General features: G+C 35.5%; 1 pseudogene; it reads right to left on the minus strand.

Annotated features, from left to right (window-relative positions):
- Positions 1 to 622: 622 nt before the first annotated feature.
- LOC123845331 (double-strand break repair protein MRE11-like) lies at positions 623 to 2,905 on the minus strand (annotated as a pseudogene).
- Positions 2,906 to 14,596: the final 11,691 nt, after the last annotated feature.

A 14,596-nucleotide genomic window follows, 5' to 3' on the forward strand; every position in this document is an offset into this window, starting at 1 on the left:
AGAGGTGAGAGACCTATACTCTGAAAACTATAAAACAGTGCTAAAAATTGAAGACAACACACAAAAAAATGAAAAGATATTCTATGCTCATGGATTGAAGAATAAATATCATTAGAAGGTCTATACTCCCCAAGGCAATCTACACATTTAATGCAATCTCCATCAAAATACCAACAGCATTTTTCACAGAAGTAGAACAATTCTAAAATTATAATCAAAAGACCCCAAATAGCCAAAGAAATCTTGAAAAAGCAAAGCAAAGCAATTTCACACTCCAAGTTATATTACAGAGCTGTGATAATCAAAATAGTATGGTACTGGCACAAAAACAGACACATAGACCAATAGAAATGGATAGTAAGCCCAGAAATGAACCCACAACTATACACTGAATTGATTTTATAGAGCAGCCCCAGGTAATGTTAACAACTAGATTAAAAAAATAAGGAGAACCAATGTTATTCTGTATATTCTTGAGCTGGGAAGCTTTTCAAAGGAGTCATGTTCAGGAAATGATACTCAAAAACATAAATTCTTATACATTAAATTTCCCTGTTAAGTAAGTCTCTTCCAAATTCTTTAGTTAACAGCAATACTTTAAAAATCTTCAACTGCAAACTCTTAGCTTGCAATGTTTTGATTTTTCCTGAATCTTGAAAACTTCAAAGATATATTAAATATATTATCTTCTGTTTCTTCTTAAAGAACTCATGTTCATAAAAGGATCGTCATCGTCATCCTCATCTGATTCAAAATCTACCCCTTTAGCTATTTGGCTCTGGGACATGCGCTTGCTTGATGATGATGTGCTCGACCACCTCTGTTCTGTTTTTGAAGTGGTAGGAAAAATGTCTTCTTCCACATCTGACTCATCCACCTCAATCACCTCTGAATAATTCTTAGCAGCAACATTTCGGGACTGCTGCTGTCTTGCAGATGTAAAGGCATCTATAATAGACATGATCACTAGGTGTTGACATAGTGGCCTTTGAACTTCTGCTTCGAGTAGAAGTCTCTAGACCAGTGCCTCTTCCTCTCTGAGACCCCTCTCTCCAGGCTGAGTTCTGCCCTCTTCCTCCTCAGCGGCCTCTTCCTTGGCCTCCTCCTCTGCTGGCTGCTGCTGTGATGTCTTCATCAGAGTCCTCAGCCATCTGTTCTGCCAAATCTATACTCATGAGGTCCTCTGCACTAAAGGCAGAAGCAGAGTCCTCAGACTGAGATCTGAGGGCTCTGGCCCTTGTCATAGCCTCTCGAACTTCATCATCTTCTTCATTAGTGTTTTTTTTGTCTGCTTTCTCTGAAATGGCATACCTCTTCATTGATTTTATCTTCTAGGGCATCAATATGACGCTCTTTAAGAAATCGCTGTGTTTTTTCCAACTGGTATTTCACTAATTCCTCTATGGCGTCTTTTTCTTCCTTGTCCACAAATTCTTGTACTGCTTCACCCATTCCCCTTTCTGTTAGAAGTGAGAGCTGCACATTATTCTCTGCAGTCTGAAAATACTGTTTTACAAGGTCTTCTATTCTTAGGGTTGTTGTTTCTAAAGATTTTGTGATGAGCTTCCCAAAGCTGATCTCTTCTCCTGTGTTTTTCTTTTGTTCTTTATGTCTGAAAAAATGGATAACATCTTTTGGATTAGCTACCCGATCCACAAATTTCTGGCTAAAGCGAAGAACACTGAAATGCTCAAAACCTCCACTATAGTCCACTTGCAGTCGTATAAGAGGCTTCTCTGGCTGTCGAGAATTTCCCAGACGTTCTCGTTCAGCATTTTCAAGCATTTCTTTAATCTCCAAACAGAAGGTCTGTATGGCCTGGGTTACTTTAGGATTATCTGGGTTAAAAATGTCTGGATGATCAGCCAGAACAATATCCTCCATGAAAAACTGCCGCACTGTGTGAAGAGGAATTTTCTGCATATTCATCTTCCTTCCATTTATACGCAGCAAACCGACATGTTTCTTTACAGCTTCTCCTGGGGAAAGAGAAGTAACCACTGAACTTCCAGGTTGTGATATATAAAAGAGTTGTTCATTTTTGGTTGGAGCTATTTGACACTTATGTTCATGGCCCCAGATAACAAGATCAATGAAGTCATCCAAAAATTGTTCTGGAATGAAGTTAGTACTTCCATGTTGACTCCTGTTCTGATGAATCACAAATAAGTTAAACCAAGAGTTCTCATCTTCTTTTGGTCTCAACATTGTTACTTTTTTATTGATGAACATTCGATAGAGACTTTCATCTGGAATGGAACCTAAGCCATATAGAGCAATTTTTGTGCTTCCTTTTTGGAGCAAAACTGGACTAATGTCTATCTTCTCCACAGACACTGAACATCCAAAGTGATTTACAAATCCAGCACAACTTAAAATATCCAGGGCACAGAGGATGTCTGCCCCTGTGGGATCATCATGATTGCCATGAATACTAAACACTGGAATTGAAATGTTGAGATTGTCATCTTGGTAGTTCACCCATGAAAACTTACTAAAACCAAAGTTGACTGATTGCTGAGAATTTCAAACTGTACAGGACGATCACCCATGCAGTATTTTCTTAATAACTCAAGGCAGGTATGTAATGCTTTTCTTGAGGGCTTATTTTCATGAAAAAGATCACCACCTAACAAAATAAAATCCACTTCGTTTTCCTAGGCAAGTCTTAAAATTTCATCCAATGTTACAAATGTATCATTTCCTCTGACTGCATCTTTCTCCATAAATCCCAGATGAATATCTGTTGCAACTAAGATTTTAAATGTATTTTCATCATCAAGGGCATCCGCAGGACTCATTCTTATGGTCAGTCCAACTCCTCTGGAACCAGTTTTCTCTCCAAGTACTCCTGGGTCGTGTGATCAAATATGTCAGAAAACTCACTCAATTCCAAATTCTAGCAAATTCCTTAAAACTAGTGTAAATAAACAGAAACACGTGCTCCACGGAGAAACACCCTGTGCCCCCAAGGCAAGTGGAAATGGCCAAGATATTCTGGGAAGAGGGGCTGCGGCTGCGAAACAACCCCTCCCACGTCCGGACTCCTGGTTCCTTCCAGATTCTAAGTCTCAACACACTACCCCCAAACCCAGCTGGACTCTCTGAAGCCTGAACCAGAATCCTCCAGGGCTTAACCGACAGGTCCCATTCTTTCCATATATACTTATTTTTATATAAATATATACAGGTTAGTTTATATGCATATATTTGATGTGTTTGATGAAAGAACCTAAAAGAAATGGCTCCTCAGTAGAATTTGCACAATTAGCATCCAGATCCTGTTTCCAGAGCTCCTTGGATAAACGGCTGATTCTAGGACCGGGCCTACAAATAATACAAGATGAACCTGGAGCATCTTATAGTGTGAGAAATTAACAAAGTTCTCAAAAGTACTTCAAAAAATACCAACACTGATGGAAGCACATCAAAAGGGTGTTAAGAACCAACTGAAAGAACATCAAATGGTCAATACTAAAAAATTTGAGCAAGAAAATATATTAGGGTAGTACTGGACTTTGATTCAAAGTATAAAATATATATCATGAGCCATACTAATAATTTTTTCTATAAATAAATAAATGCATAAAGGAGAGAGAAGAAAAAATCTCCTATGCAGAAGAATTCCAAGTGATTTATGTAGATTCGGTCATCAAGGAGGGGGATCATAAGTTGCACATAATGATTTTCTTCCAGATTACAGTATGGAAAGAGGAAGGGGATAAAAGTAACTTTTCAGAGGGCAAACCAGAACTGCTACCTCAGCCAGGTAATCAAGGCCAACATAAACAGTCATTAATCATGTCAATATTATGCTCCCTTTAATGATGTGACGAAAAGGACACTTTACCTCTATGGTCTTCTTCCCCTAAAACGTTAACTGTGGTTTATTCATGAGAAAAATATCAGACAAATACCTATAGAGGTTCAGGCTACAAAATACCTGACCGATAGGCGTCAAAATTTTACCATGATGGAAAATGTCTGAGAGATGTCCAAGGACGTATTGGTCAAAGGGTACAAACTTCCAGTAATAAGATGAACAATTTCAGGAGTTCAAATGTGTTGCACGGTGACTATAGTTTAAAATACTGTAAAAAGGTCTGAGAAATTGACATAGATAACAAGAGCCTAAGGAGACATGGCAACTGAATGTAATGGGGTATCCTGATGGAATCCTAAAACAAATAAGCAAAAAGGACAGCAGGTAAAACAAACAAACAAACAAACAACAACAAAAAAAAAACAAGGAAATCTGAATAAACACTGGATAGTGTATCAATATCTGTTCAATAAATATAATAAATATACTCTAGTAATGTAAGAGATTTATAAGGGTGGAAACTGAGGGCTACGTATATGGTAACTCTATTATCTTTTCAATTATTCTGTAAATCTGAAACTTTTCTATAATATAGATCTGTAAAAACATTCAATGACCTCAAAATGGCCCACAAAATCGTTCATAATACACAATTATACCTTTCTGTGAACATCTTCCATTGCCTGTCCTTTTCACAGTCTGCCCCCACAACAATAGCTTCCACACTGGTCTTTGAGGACACTATACCTGCTCCCACCATAAGGAGAACCTGATGTGACTTCTACCTGGAACATTTTTTCTATAGACATCTGCTTATATCCTTCGTTCTTCAAGTCTCTGCTCAAGAACAGCGTCATATGAGAGAACTTCCCTGAAGATCCAATACAAAATAAGACTCTCCCTAGCCCATCTCCAGAAATTCCTATCACTCTTCCTCAGTTTTATTACCTACCTTTCATAGAATTTTTCATTATTTGGCATGTTATATATTTACATGTTTACATATTTAAGGTCTGGCTCCTTCCACTAGCATATAAGCAGCATGTGGGGAGGAATGTGACTGTTCTAGTCACTGTTGTATGTGCAGAATTTAAGAGTATTTGGTCTATGGTTGCCATCCAGTAAATGAGTGAATGAAGCATGCAATAGACTGATGAATGTAGGTAGAATCTCTATAAATTTACATCAGTGTATCTAATATATACGTAGAAAGACTAACAGCAAAACTTTTAATATTAACTTTCTCCTTGCTTGTCCTTAATTTCTGTGAATTTTGCAGAGTTTAAGTTTACATTTTATATCTATACAACACTTTATAATACTTCCATTATGACAGCTGCAGTAGGCATAATGTTGTTTACAGCACAGTGTGAATCACAGTCTGGAATATATAATGTTTAAACCTCTGACTGAACTGGAATATATAATTTCACAATGTAGTAAAAAATGTGCATGAACTTGGCATTAAAAATGACAATAAAATATTATTACCAAGCAGACTTTTGGAATACTTCTTGGAGACTTCCTGAGTGTATACTAGAAAGGAAATGCTTTACTAACACTCAGTTCATGAACTTTACTACAAAAAAATCTGACAATTGGATTACATGGTTGTGTCACAATTTGGATGTAATATCAAAAACCTGGAGGATGTGCGATATAAGAGAGAATATACTAAATATGCTTCCTACTGAGTATTCAAATCAAATGTGTTTTAAACACGAAATGAACCCATAAAATTCCATTTTAATTTTCTTCCAACCACAGAAGCTGGAGAAATGCTGTGCTGTAGTTTGAATAGGCTGAAATTAGTCACTGCAGAGGCTAAGATATAAAACAAGTGATCTGGAAACACCCATTATTGAGAGACATCTTTAAACAATGAAAAGTAAGATACATATGATATTTCAAGTATTATTACTAACATTGACTCCTTGCAACTAAGATATTCACAGTACAAAGAAATTAAAGAAAAAAAAAACCTCTTGCAATTTTGAATAGCTATTAATATATTCTTCAAACACATCACAACCACCGGATACTTCTCAACTTATGTATTTCTCATTAATATATTTTACTGCTTTAAGATTTCAGCAAAAGTTCTAGGCTTTGGGTTTCAGAAGTTCCAGGTGCTTTTAATTATTCAATGTATTGAAAATACTGTATTCAGCCTTGGCTGGAAAAAAATAAATTGGTCATTGGATAAACATTACTATCATTCAAAAAATGTTGATGGAACATACACTATATTTGTTTTAAAGAAATATTATTACTAGTCAAGAAATATTCACTGAAGGGCACCTGGCTGGTTTAGTCAGTAGAGCATGTGACTCTTGATCCCAGTGTCATGACTTCAAGCCATATGTTGGGTATAGACCTTACTTAAAATATATATATTCATTTAATATCTACTCTGTTAAAGGAAATTGCACAGAATCAAAATTTAGAGAGTTAATAGAGAAGATAAATTTTATAAATAAATGTTTACAAAGAAGAATATTTTGTGCTGCATCACTATCTTTGTATATTTATAATAGAAAAAATAAGTGTGATTGCACACAAGATAGTTAATAAACATGAATTTCTGGCAGCTATTCCTAAACCCAGACTTAGAGATGCCACCAAAAAGAGAAGGAATTATATGTATATAAAACTGCAGGAACCTCATTAGGAACCTCTATGGACTGAGAAAGCTTGGAGAAATGACAATGGAGTAAAAGACCAAGGAGGAGGAGGACCAAAACCAATGGGAATGGATTGGGAGAGAGTTCTGGATATGTTCTTCTCTTTATTCTATATTGCCCTGGGTATATCAATAGCTACCTGTCAGAACTATGAATTAACTATTGTTGTGGTAGTTTGAAAACAAATCCACAATTTTCTTGATGTTCTTAGCATCAAAAGGCAAAGTCTAATTTCCTTTTTAATATGACTGAACTTAATGACTGACTTCAGACAAATGCAGTAATGTGGAAGTCATGATGTGTGACTTCAGAAACTACGGTAAAAAAAAGTCTGGGACTTCTTCTATCTGGGATTGTTTACTCTGGGGAAGTTGCTGTCATGTCATGAGGGTAGTCAAGTAGCCTATGGATAGGTTCAATTAGCAGGTAACTGAGGCACCTGCTAACAGCCAGTGAGGATCTGAAGCCTTTTCCCAACAGCCTTGTGAGCGAGCCAGTTGGAAGCAGATCATTCAATCCCATTAATATCGTGCCTGTAAACAAGTGAGATACCCTGAGCCAGAACCACATTCTTCAATGCTCCTGAATTTCTGAGCCACAGAAGTCCTGAGAAGCTCATTTTTTTTAAGCTGCTAAGTTTTGGGGTAATTTGCTACACAGCAATAGATAACTATTTTCCTTTACCTTATTGAAACAGGAGCTCTCCTTAAATGATATCATTATGACCAAACCTTATCATTATCATGCACAGATATTTTTCCAATGTATTTTGCTCTTTTGACTTTGTCATCTGTCTTCAGGTATCTGTCGTCAAAAAATCTTTTGAAGTTGAGTATACTGAATAGTTGCATTTTTTTTTTTTTTAATTTAAGGGCTTCTATGTATTGTCTTGGGTAAAATGGAGCAGAATTCAGTGGAATAGCTTAGGACAGATAACAAGTAAGAGAGAGGTAAAGTGCAGTAGGTTCAAGTTGTGATCTGGAGTCATTTAAAGGAGAAATAGATGTAAAGTTTTTACATTTTTATGGGATTTGGATAAGAGTCTTTTAAGGAAGGGACCTCTTTTAGAAACTTTATTATACCAATCGAAAAATGAAGTGTATTAACATCACTGGATGTTTGTGATATTTTTTTACCACTAATTCATTCAAATGAAGTGTTACACATATCAAAATTCCTTGAAGTTACAACTGTGATTCTAAATTATCTTTGGTAAAAGTATGCAATTTAGACAGATAACACATAGGGTTATACTGTCAGTACATGAAAGAAGCAGGTGTCTGGGTCAAATGACTTAGACGTTAGCATCTGACAAAGTTCAGGAGATGTGTTGCTTGTACAACTCACGTGTCCAGTCACAATCTAACAGTTCAGTTTCTCCAATTGCGGAAGGAGGATTAAAGAATCTCTTTTTGACATAGATTATCTTGAACAGAACAAACATGACTGAAGAAAGTTCCCATGTGCTTTTGTTTTTGGTATATATTTAATTTTTTATAAGGATGGAATAAATATGTTTTTATTTCAAAATATTACATGCAAAATACAAGTATCCTTTGCTTGTTACAAACAAATTTCATATCTACTTTCCGAAAGAATAAAGGGAAACCTAGGTTTCTGTCTTTTGAGACTTTGTAAGTCCTGAGCTTATTTTTCTGTGTGCCTATCCAATTCACAGACTCAGTTCAAGAATTCTTACCAGGGTAGATCACATACCTGCAGGTTTCTTGCAATGAAACACTTCACTTCTACAAAGTCAGGCATTTTTCTTTCTTTTTTATTTTATTCATGGCTTGAACAGAAGCAAAAAAAAAAAAAATCTGGTATTATTTTTCAGCATACACAGATCCTCTCCTTAAAGGTCATCTGAAAATCACTGGGTAAGATATTTAGATCAAGCCAGAGTAGTATATTAATAAGTGCCAGGATGAACAAAACCTAAATGTTAGATAGTTGAACTTTGGACCATTGGATTTTTGCAGGGTTTTTTTTTTTTTTTAACAGATTCTTTAGTTCCTGGACAAATTAACAAATTCCCCTTGCCATGAGTTTATTCATAGGAAGAGATAAAGGAAAAGCAACTGGACTTTGTAGTCCACTTGTCAACTCAGAAGGTTCACACTTGAGTTACATGCATTCTCCTGAACCACTTTATTATCTTTAATTCATACTCAAGTGGCAGAACTTGGTTGAGAGTCCCGAAGCAATTCATGCCCAGGCAAGTCAGAAGGCATAAGTAAACACATAGGAAGGTTTTATTAGTGAAGGAGTTAGAAAAGCTATGATCTTTCTTAGGTCAATATTATCAGTCTAGTGAGAAGTTCAGAGCAATAATAATACTTGCTGAAATAAATGGAAAGCCCAAAGTGGAAAACTAAGTAAATGTAAATACACTTTATAAAAAATAGTCCTAAGTAAAAAAGAAAGACAGTGGCAAAACATATAACATGTGCTATATTTTTGAGTTCCACAAAGCTTTAGGAAAAAGCAGAGCAGGGAAAAGTTCACAGGGTGATAGCATTCTTCCAGCATCCATAAGCCATGCATTCCAGACCAACACCAGACCATCATAATATTGATTATATGTTTTACAAAAGTGTTTATAATTCTCAATTTTTTTTTCTTTTTTAAAAAGATTTTATTTATTTATTTGACAGAGAGAGCACAAGAAAGGGGAGCGGCAGAGGGAGAAGCAGGCTCCTTGCTAAGCAGGGAGCCCGATGCGGGGCTTGATCCCAGGACCCCGGGATCATGTCCTGAGCCAAAGGCAGACGCTTAACTGACTGAGCCACCCAGATGCCCCTCTCAGTATTTTTTCTTATTGAATTTTCTTTTTTAGGAAAATTGTCCTCATCATGTAGCACCAGCACTGGGAACTTCATCAAGTTTTGAGGAAAGCTCGGGTTTCTTGTAAATAGATGGGCTTCATTTTTATTATGAAGCTGTTCAATATAAGCCAGTACAAAGATTTATTCTTTAGTATTGGCCTTTTAGAATAGACTTTTTCAAACAAATCTGGATCATAGTCTAGAAATAGATGAAGCTACGTAACCTGACTTGGTTGTGTGGGGTAAAAAAGAAAGCCATTTGAAATAAATTGGGAGTTAGTTCCAAAATGATTTTTGCAAAGATATGCTTATATGTTCCTTGGTTCAAGAGTCTTTAGAAACTGAGTCCCTGTATGGAGGTTCCTGCTGGCTCTGTATCAATGTCTCAGTCATGGAATTGGAAGATTCCTCTCAGACAGTTTCAAAAGTATCCCAAGGTAATGTTTATCCTTTGAAGGATGACTTATCTAACACTACACCTGTCCATTTCTTTAGGAACTTCATCTGAGAGACTGATGTTAAAAACTGAAAAGATCAGATGGAAGAACAGTTTTTGTAATAAAGAGTCTAACTAGTTTTTTATTTTTTTTAAAGATTTTATTTATTTATTTGACAGAGACACAGCGAGAGAGGGAACACAAGCAGGGGGAGTGGGAGAGGGAGAAGCAGGCTTCCCACAGAGCAGGGAGCCCGAAGTGGGGCTCAATCCCAGGACCCTGAGACCATGACCTGAGCCGAAGGCAGACGCTTAACGACTGAGTCACCCAGGCACCCCTAATTTTTGGTGTTTGATCACCAACAACTTCTAAGCCTCACCCCTCTCTTTTCTCTTCTCCTCTGTGGCCTCCCATCTTTGACACTAGTGGGGGATTTAAACCATGCAAGCCCCTGCCCACAGACGGAACCCAGCCCCATCCCCTAATCACACCAAAACTTCAAGTCAGGCTCCTTTTCCTGCCTTCTCAAACTATTTTTGGACCAGCTTGTCTGTCTTGTTCTCCCTAGAAAATCTTATTATGTAAGCAATAAACCTTTCATGCTATATTGGTGGGTGTGTGTGTGTGTGTGTGTGTGTGTGTGTCACATTCAGTTTTAATATCTGAACCAAATTCTTGGTGAGGATCCATCTGTCCCTGTGGGATGGTCACGGAGTTAGTAATGTTAGCAATAAAGTAGCTTTTCATTAAAGATATGTCTTTCAAATCTAGTCAATTAATCCCTAAAGGATGTTTATAATTTGTAGGAGACAAAATAAACCTGGCATTTGGAAGACTGATGAGTAGAAATCAGAGCTCAGATCTATTGTGAAACTTGCTTCAGCACTGCCATTGAGGAGATGCTCATATTTAGGTCAAGAGTCCTCAGGAGTTTAAACTGTTTGCGAATGGTGGCAAGGGTTTCCTTACCGGATTTCACAGGGGCTACCAAAATTGCGGATTGCCTACTCTCCCAAACATCACTAAAACAATCTGTTGATTAAAAAGGAGATAATTTTATTAAGTCTATTGAGATGGGTGAGAACACTATCTTTTTTGTAAGACTTATTTATTTCTTTGAGAGAGACAGAGCGAGTATGAGTGGGGGGAGGGGCAGAGGGAGAGAATCTCAAGCTGACTTCCCACTGAGCAAGGAGCCTCGCTTGATCTCAGGACCCCAAGATCATGACCTGAACCAAAATCAAGAGCTGGACACCTAACCTAACCCAGGCACCCTGGGAAGAACACTATCCAGATAGTCATGTATGTATGAGTAATCTGGATAAGGCTATAAAACACGTATCTATAGGCATAGCTAGATAGATGATAGAGAGAGATAGAGATAGGGATATGAAATAGATACGTATAGAGATGCCTAAAACTGTATGTTGGAAAGAAATTGTTATTAACAAATAATATTTGTTTCTCTTAATTTTCTCTCATGCTATCTAATGTGTTCTCTATAATTTAGTATTTCCTAGTCAACTACTTTTCCTTTTCTCCTTTTGCATTTTTTTTTCCAGATCTCAATTAGCAAGAGTTAAGTTAGTCACACTATTCAGTTCCAGGTACATTATCTTTTTTTGGCTTTAATGAGGTATAATTGACAAATTAAAAATTGTATATATTTAACATGTACAATGCGGTGTTTTGATATAAGTTTACCTTGTGTAATGATTATCACAATTAAGCTAATTAATATATCCATTATTACTGAGCTCTAAAAAGCTTCCTCTTACTTGAGGTACATGAATGATTCTCTATACCCACATCCTTAAGGTACTTAGTACCATTCAGCATTTGAATTTTTGTCAGTCCAATAAGGATAAAATATCTCAGTATTGAATTTGTTTCCATTTTCCCCTGAATACTGACGATTTTCAGTAAATCATCATATAGTAGTTCATGTTTTGAATACCTTCTCAAAGTTTTCTGTTCTTATTTTTTTATCATTTTTCTTATATTCAGTTTTGACAGTGGACATATACTATTAGGTTCATCATGAAATAAAACAAAAATTGTGATACCTTAAATTGAAGGTTTTATAATTTAATGATATTCTAACATATTTTGGAGAGTTAGAAAATGTCTTCTAAGATGGAAGAGCTTCTCTGTTTTTCTCTCAAAAAAAGAGACTCTAACCTTTAAATGGCAAAGTTGCAGCTGTCAAAATATATGCTGAGATGTTGGTGCCCTATTAACCTAGAACGAAAATAATTGCCATTGGCTCAAGAGCAACAGCACAAAGTGTGGGTCGCCCTTCTAACACCTTTGACTTTCTACAGTATAGCAAGAGGCAAAAAGCTTACGTGGACCTTAAATGTGAAAATGACTATGTTATTGATGTTTCACTTCTAAGAGAAACAGAAAAGAACTTTAAAAGTACATTTATAAAACAAGTTTTAAAAACTTTTAAGCAATATGTTTCTATTATTTTTATCTCACAGTAAAAAGGTATGACCATTTTTGTGGTCAATTTGTTTAAAATAATAAATCCATAGGCTAATATTTTAGAAGACATATATGCAACATACAGAATGAACTTAATTTTACCTTGTGTAACTCATGTATATACACTTGAATCTTATTAACATAACTGATAATTGATTAGCGTAATAATTTTTATATTCTCTGTGACTTCATTATCAAATAATGCATGAGTAAAGGCCTACAAATAGTTTTAATAATTCATACTCTATTTACACAATAGCCAATCAGGGAATTAACCTACTTGGTTTTGTAGAATTAACCAGGTCAGGGGTTTTAAAGCATTAATGTTAACTCATTTTTTTCTGCCAGGAATAATAATTTTGTTATCATTAGATGGTTCAGCCAATGGAACATAAAGAAGGGGTAGTTTTCTTTGCAAGACATCTTACCAATTCCAAATTATCCCTGATTTACAATGTGGTTCCTAAATTTTAATAGTTATAATTCAATTTTGGTAATTTTTTGTTAAAATTGAAAAATCTGATAAATTAAATGTACAATGGTTTGGAATATTTTTTTTTTCATACTTATCCTCCATTTATTTTCACAAAACTATTAATTATGAGAGATAATATATATGATTTTACATTTGTCACCTAAGATAATTTCTAATAATAGTAGACACCTCAGTAAATAGTTGTTGTTTTAATGAAGAAAAATAATAAAGCCACATGGGAAAATGTTTGGCTTCATCTATGATGTAATTGCATATTAAATTTTTTAAAAATTGGTTGTTTTCACCTTTCAATTCTCAGTAAAGATAAAATTGACTCAGAACTAAGGATTGCACTATGAATGCATATCATCATTTCAGGAATTGTAATTAAATTTACTGGTGGGGAATATTCATCAATTACCTCCAACAGGAGTGCCAGCCACATGACCAAGATGCAATAAAACGCTAGTTCAGAATTCACTGGGCTGAAGTTTAGGGCAGGAAAGAAAGAGGATCCGGTGAGGAAAATAACTGAAAACTTTATTATCTTCCTGTCTATTCTCATTTAAGACTCAGGTATTAGACATGGCAGTCCATGACTTTGGGAAACATAATGAGCAATATGCATCCAGGAGTGTAGGTTCCAAGAATAATGGGAGAAGAAAACAGCTGATTTCCTTGCATGCTTTTGTTTCTCCTTGATTATAATCAAAAGAAGTTGACCTATCTGAATTCTTTAAGGTAATTTAAAGTGCCTAGGCAAACAGTAATATAAGACCATGGCACACTAAATTTGTATATGACTTTTTTAAGATTGCCAGTCCCTGAAATTTCCAGTTGGCATTATTTTAGCTGAAAATAACAAAAACTTATCTTACCTATCAAAATTAAACATAAATATATTTGAATAATACATCTTGCAAATTATAAGAGAATGTTGAATTAACAAGACTCGAGAATGAAATAAGTGAGGAATGCTCAAGGAAACTTGAGTAGCAGTGTTCATCTCACTTCCAATTGGTTCGCTATTGTAAAAGAAAAAAAAAAGAAGTGTTGGTGAGGCTGTGGAAAAATTGGAACTCTCATGTACTGTTGGTGGGAAGGTAAAATAATACAACCACTATGGGAAACAACAGTGGTTTCACAAAAAAAAAAAAAAAAATATATATATATATATATATATAATAACCATATGATCCAATAATTCCACATTTGGGTAAGTACTCAGAAGACTTGAAAGCAGTGTCGCAAAGAAATATTTGTACACCTATGTTTATACTAACATTAATGGTGGTTCCAGGGGCTGGGGAAATGGGAGAATGGCAAGCTATTGTTTAATGAGTGCAGGGTTGCAGTTTTATAAAATGAAAAGAGATCTGGAAATGGATGGTTGTGGTGGTAGGACAACATTATGAATATATTTAATACCACTGAACTGTACATTTAAAAATAGTTTAGATGCACCTAGGTGGTATGGTCGGTTAAGCATCTGACTCTTGGTTTGGCTCAGGTCTGATTTCAGGGTCATGAGAACAAGCCCCACAACAGGCTCTAGGCTCAGCACGGAGTCTGCTTGAGTTTTTCTCTCTCCTTCTCCTTCTGCCCCGCCCCCTCTCTTTCTCAAATAAATATATCTTTTAAAAAAATTAAAAATGGTTTAAATGGTAGATTTTATGTTGTGTGTATTTTACCACAAAAAAAAAAAACTAGAAAAAAAAGTTGATAAATTTTATTGATAAAACTAGAAAAACGTAAGAACATTAAAAAATATTTGATAATATTTAACATAATTTTTTTTTAAAGATTTTATTTATTTATTTGAGACAGAGAGAATGAGAGACAGAGAGCATGAGAGGGAG

The sequence above is a fragment of the Mirounga angustirostris genome, unplaced genomic scaffold (genome assembly GCF_029215605.1).
Source record: "Mirounga angustirostris isolate CCGP_5_RB_7025 unplaced genomic scaffold, mMirAng1.0.hap1 SCAF_6, whole genome shotgun sequence".
In the NCBI taxonomy this organism is placed as follows: domain Eukaryota; kingdom Metazoa; phylum Chordata; class Mammalia; order Carnivora; family Phocidae; genus Mirounga; species Mirounga angustirostris.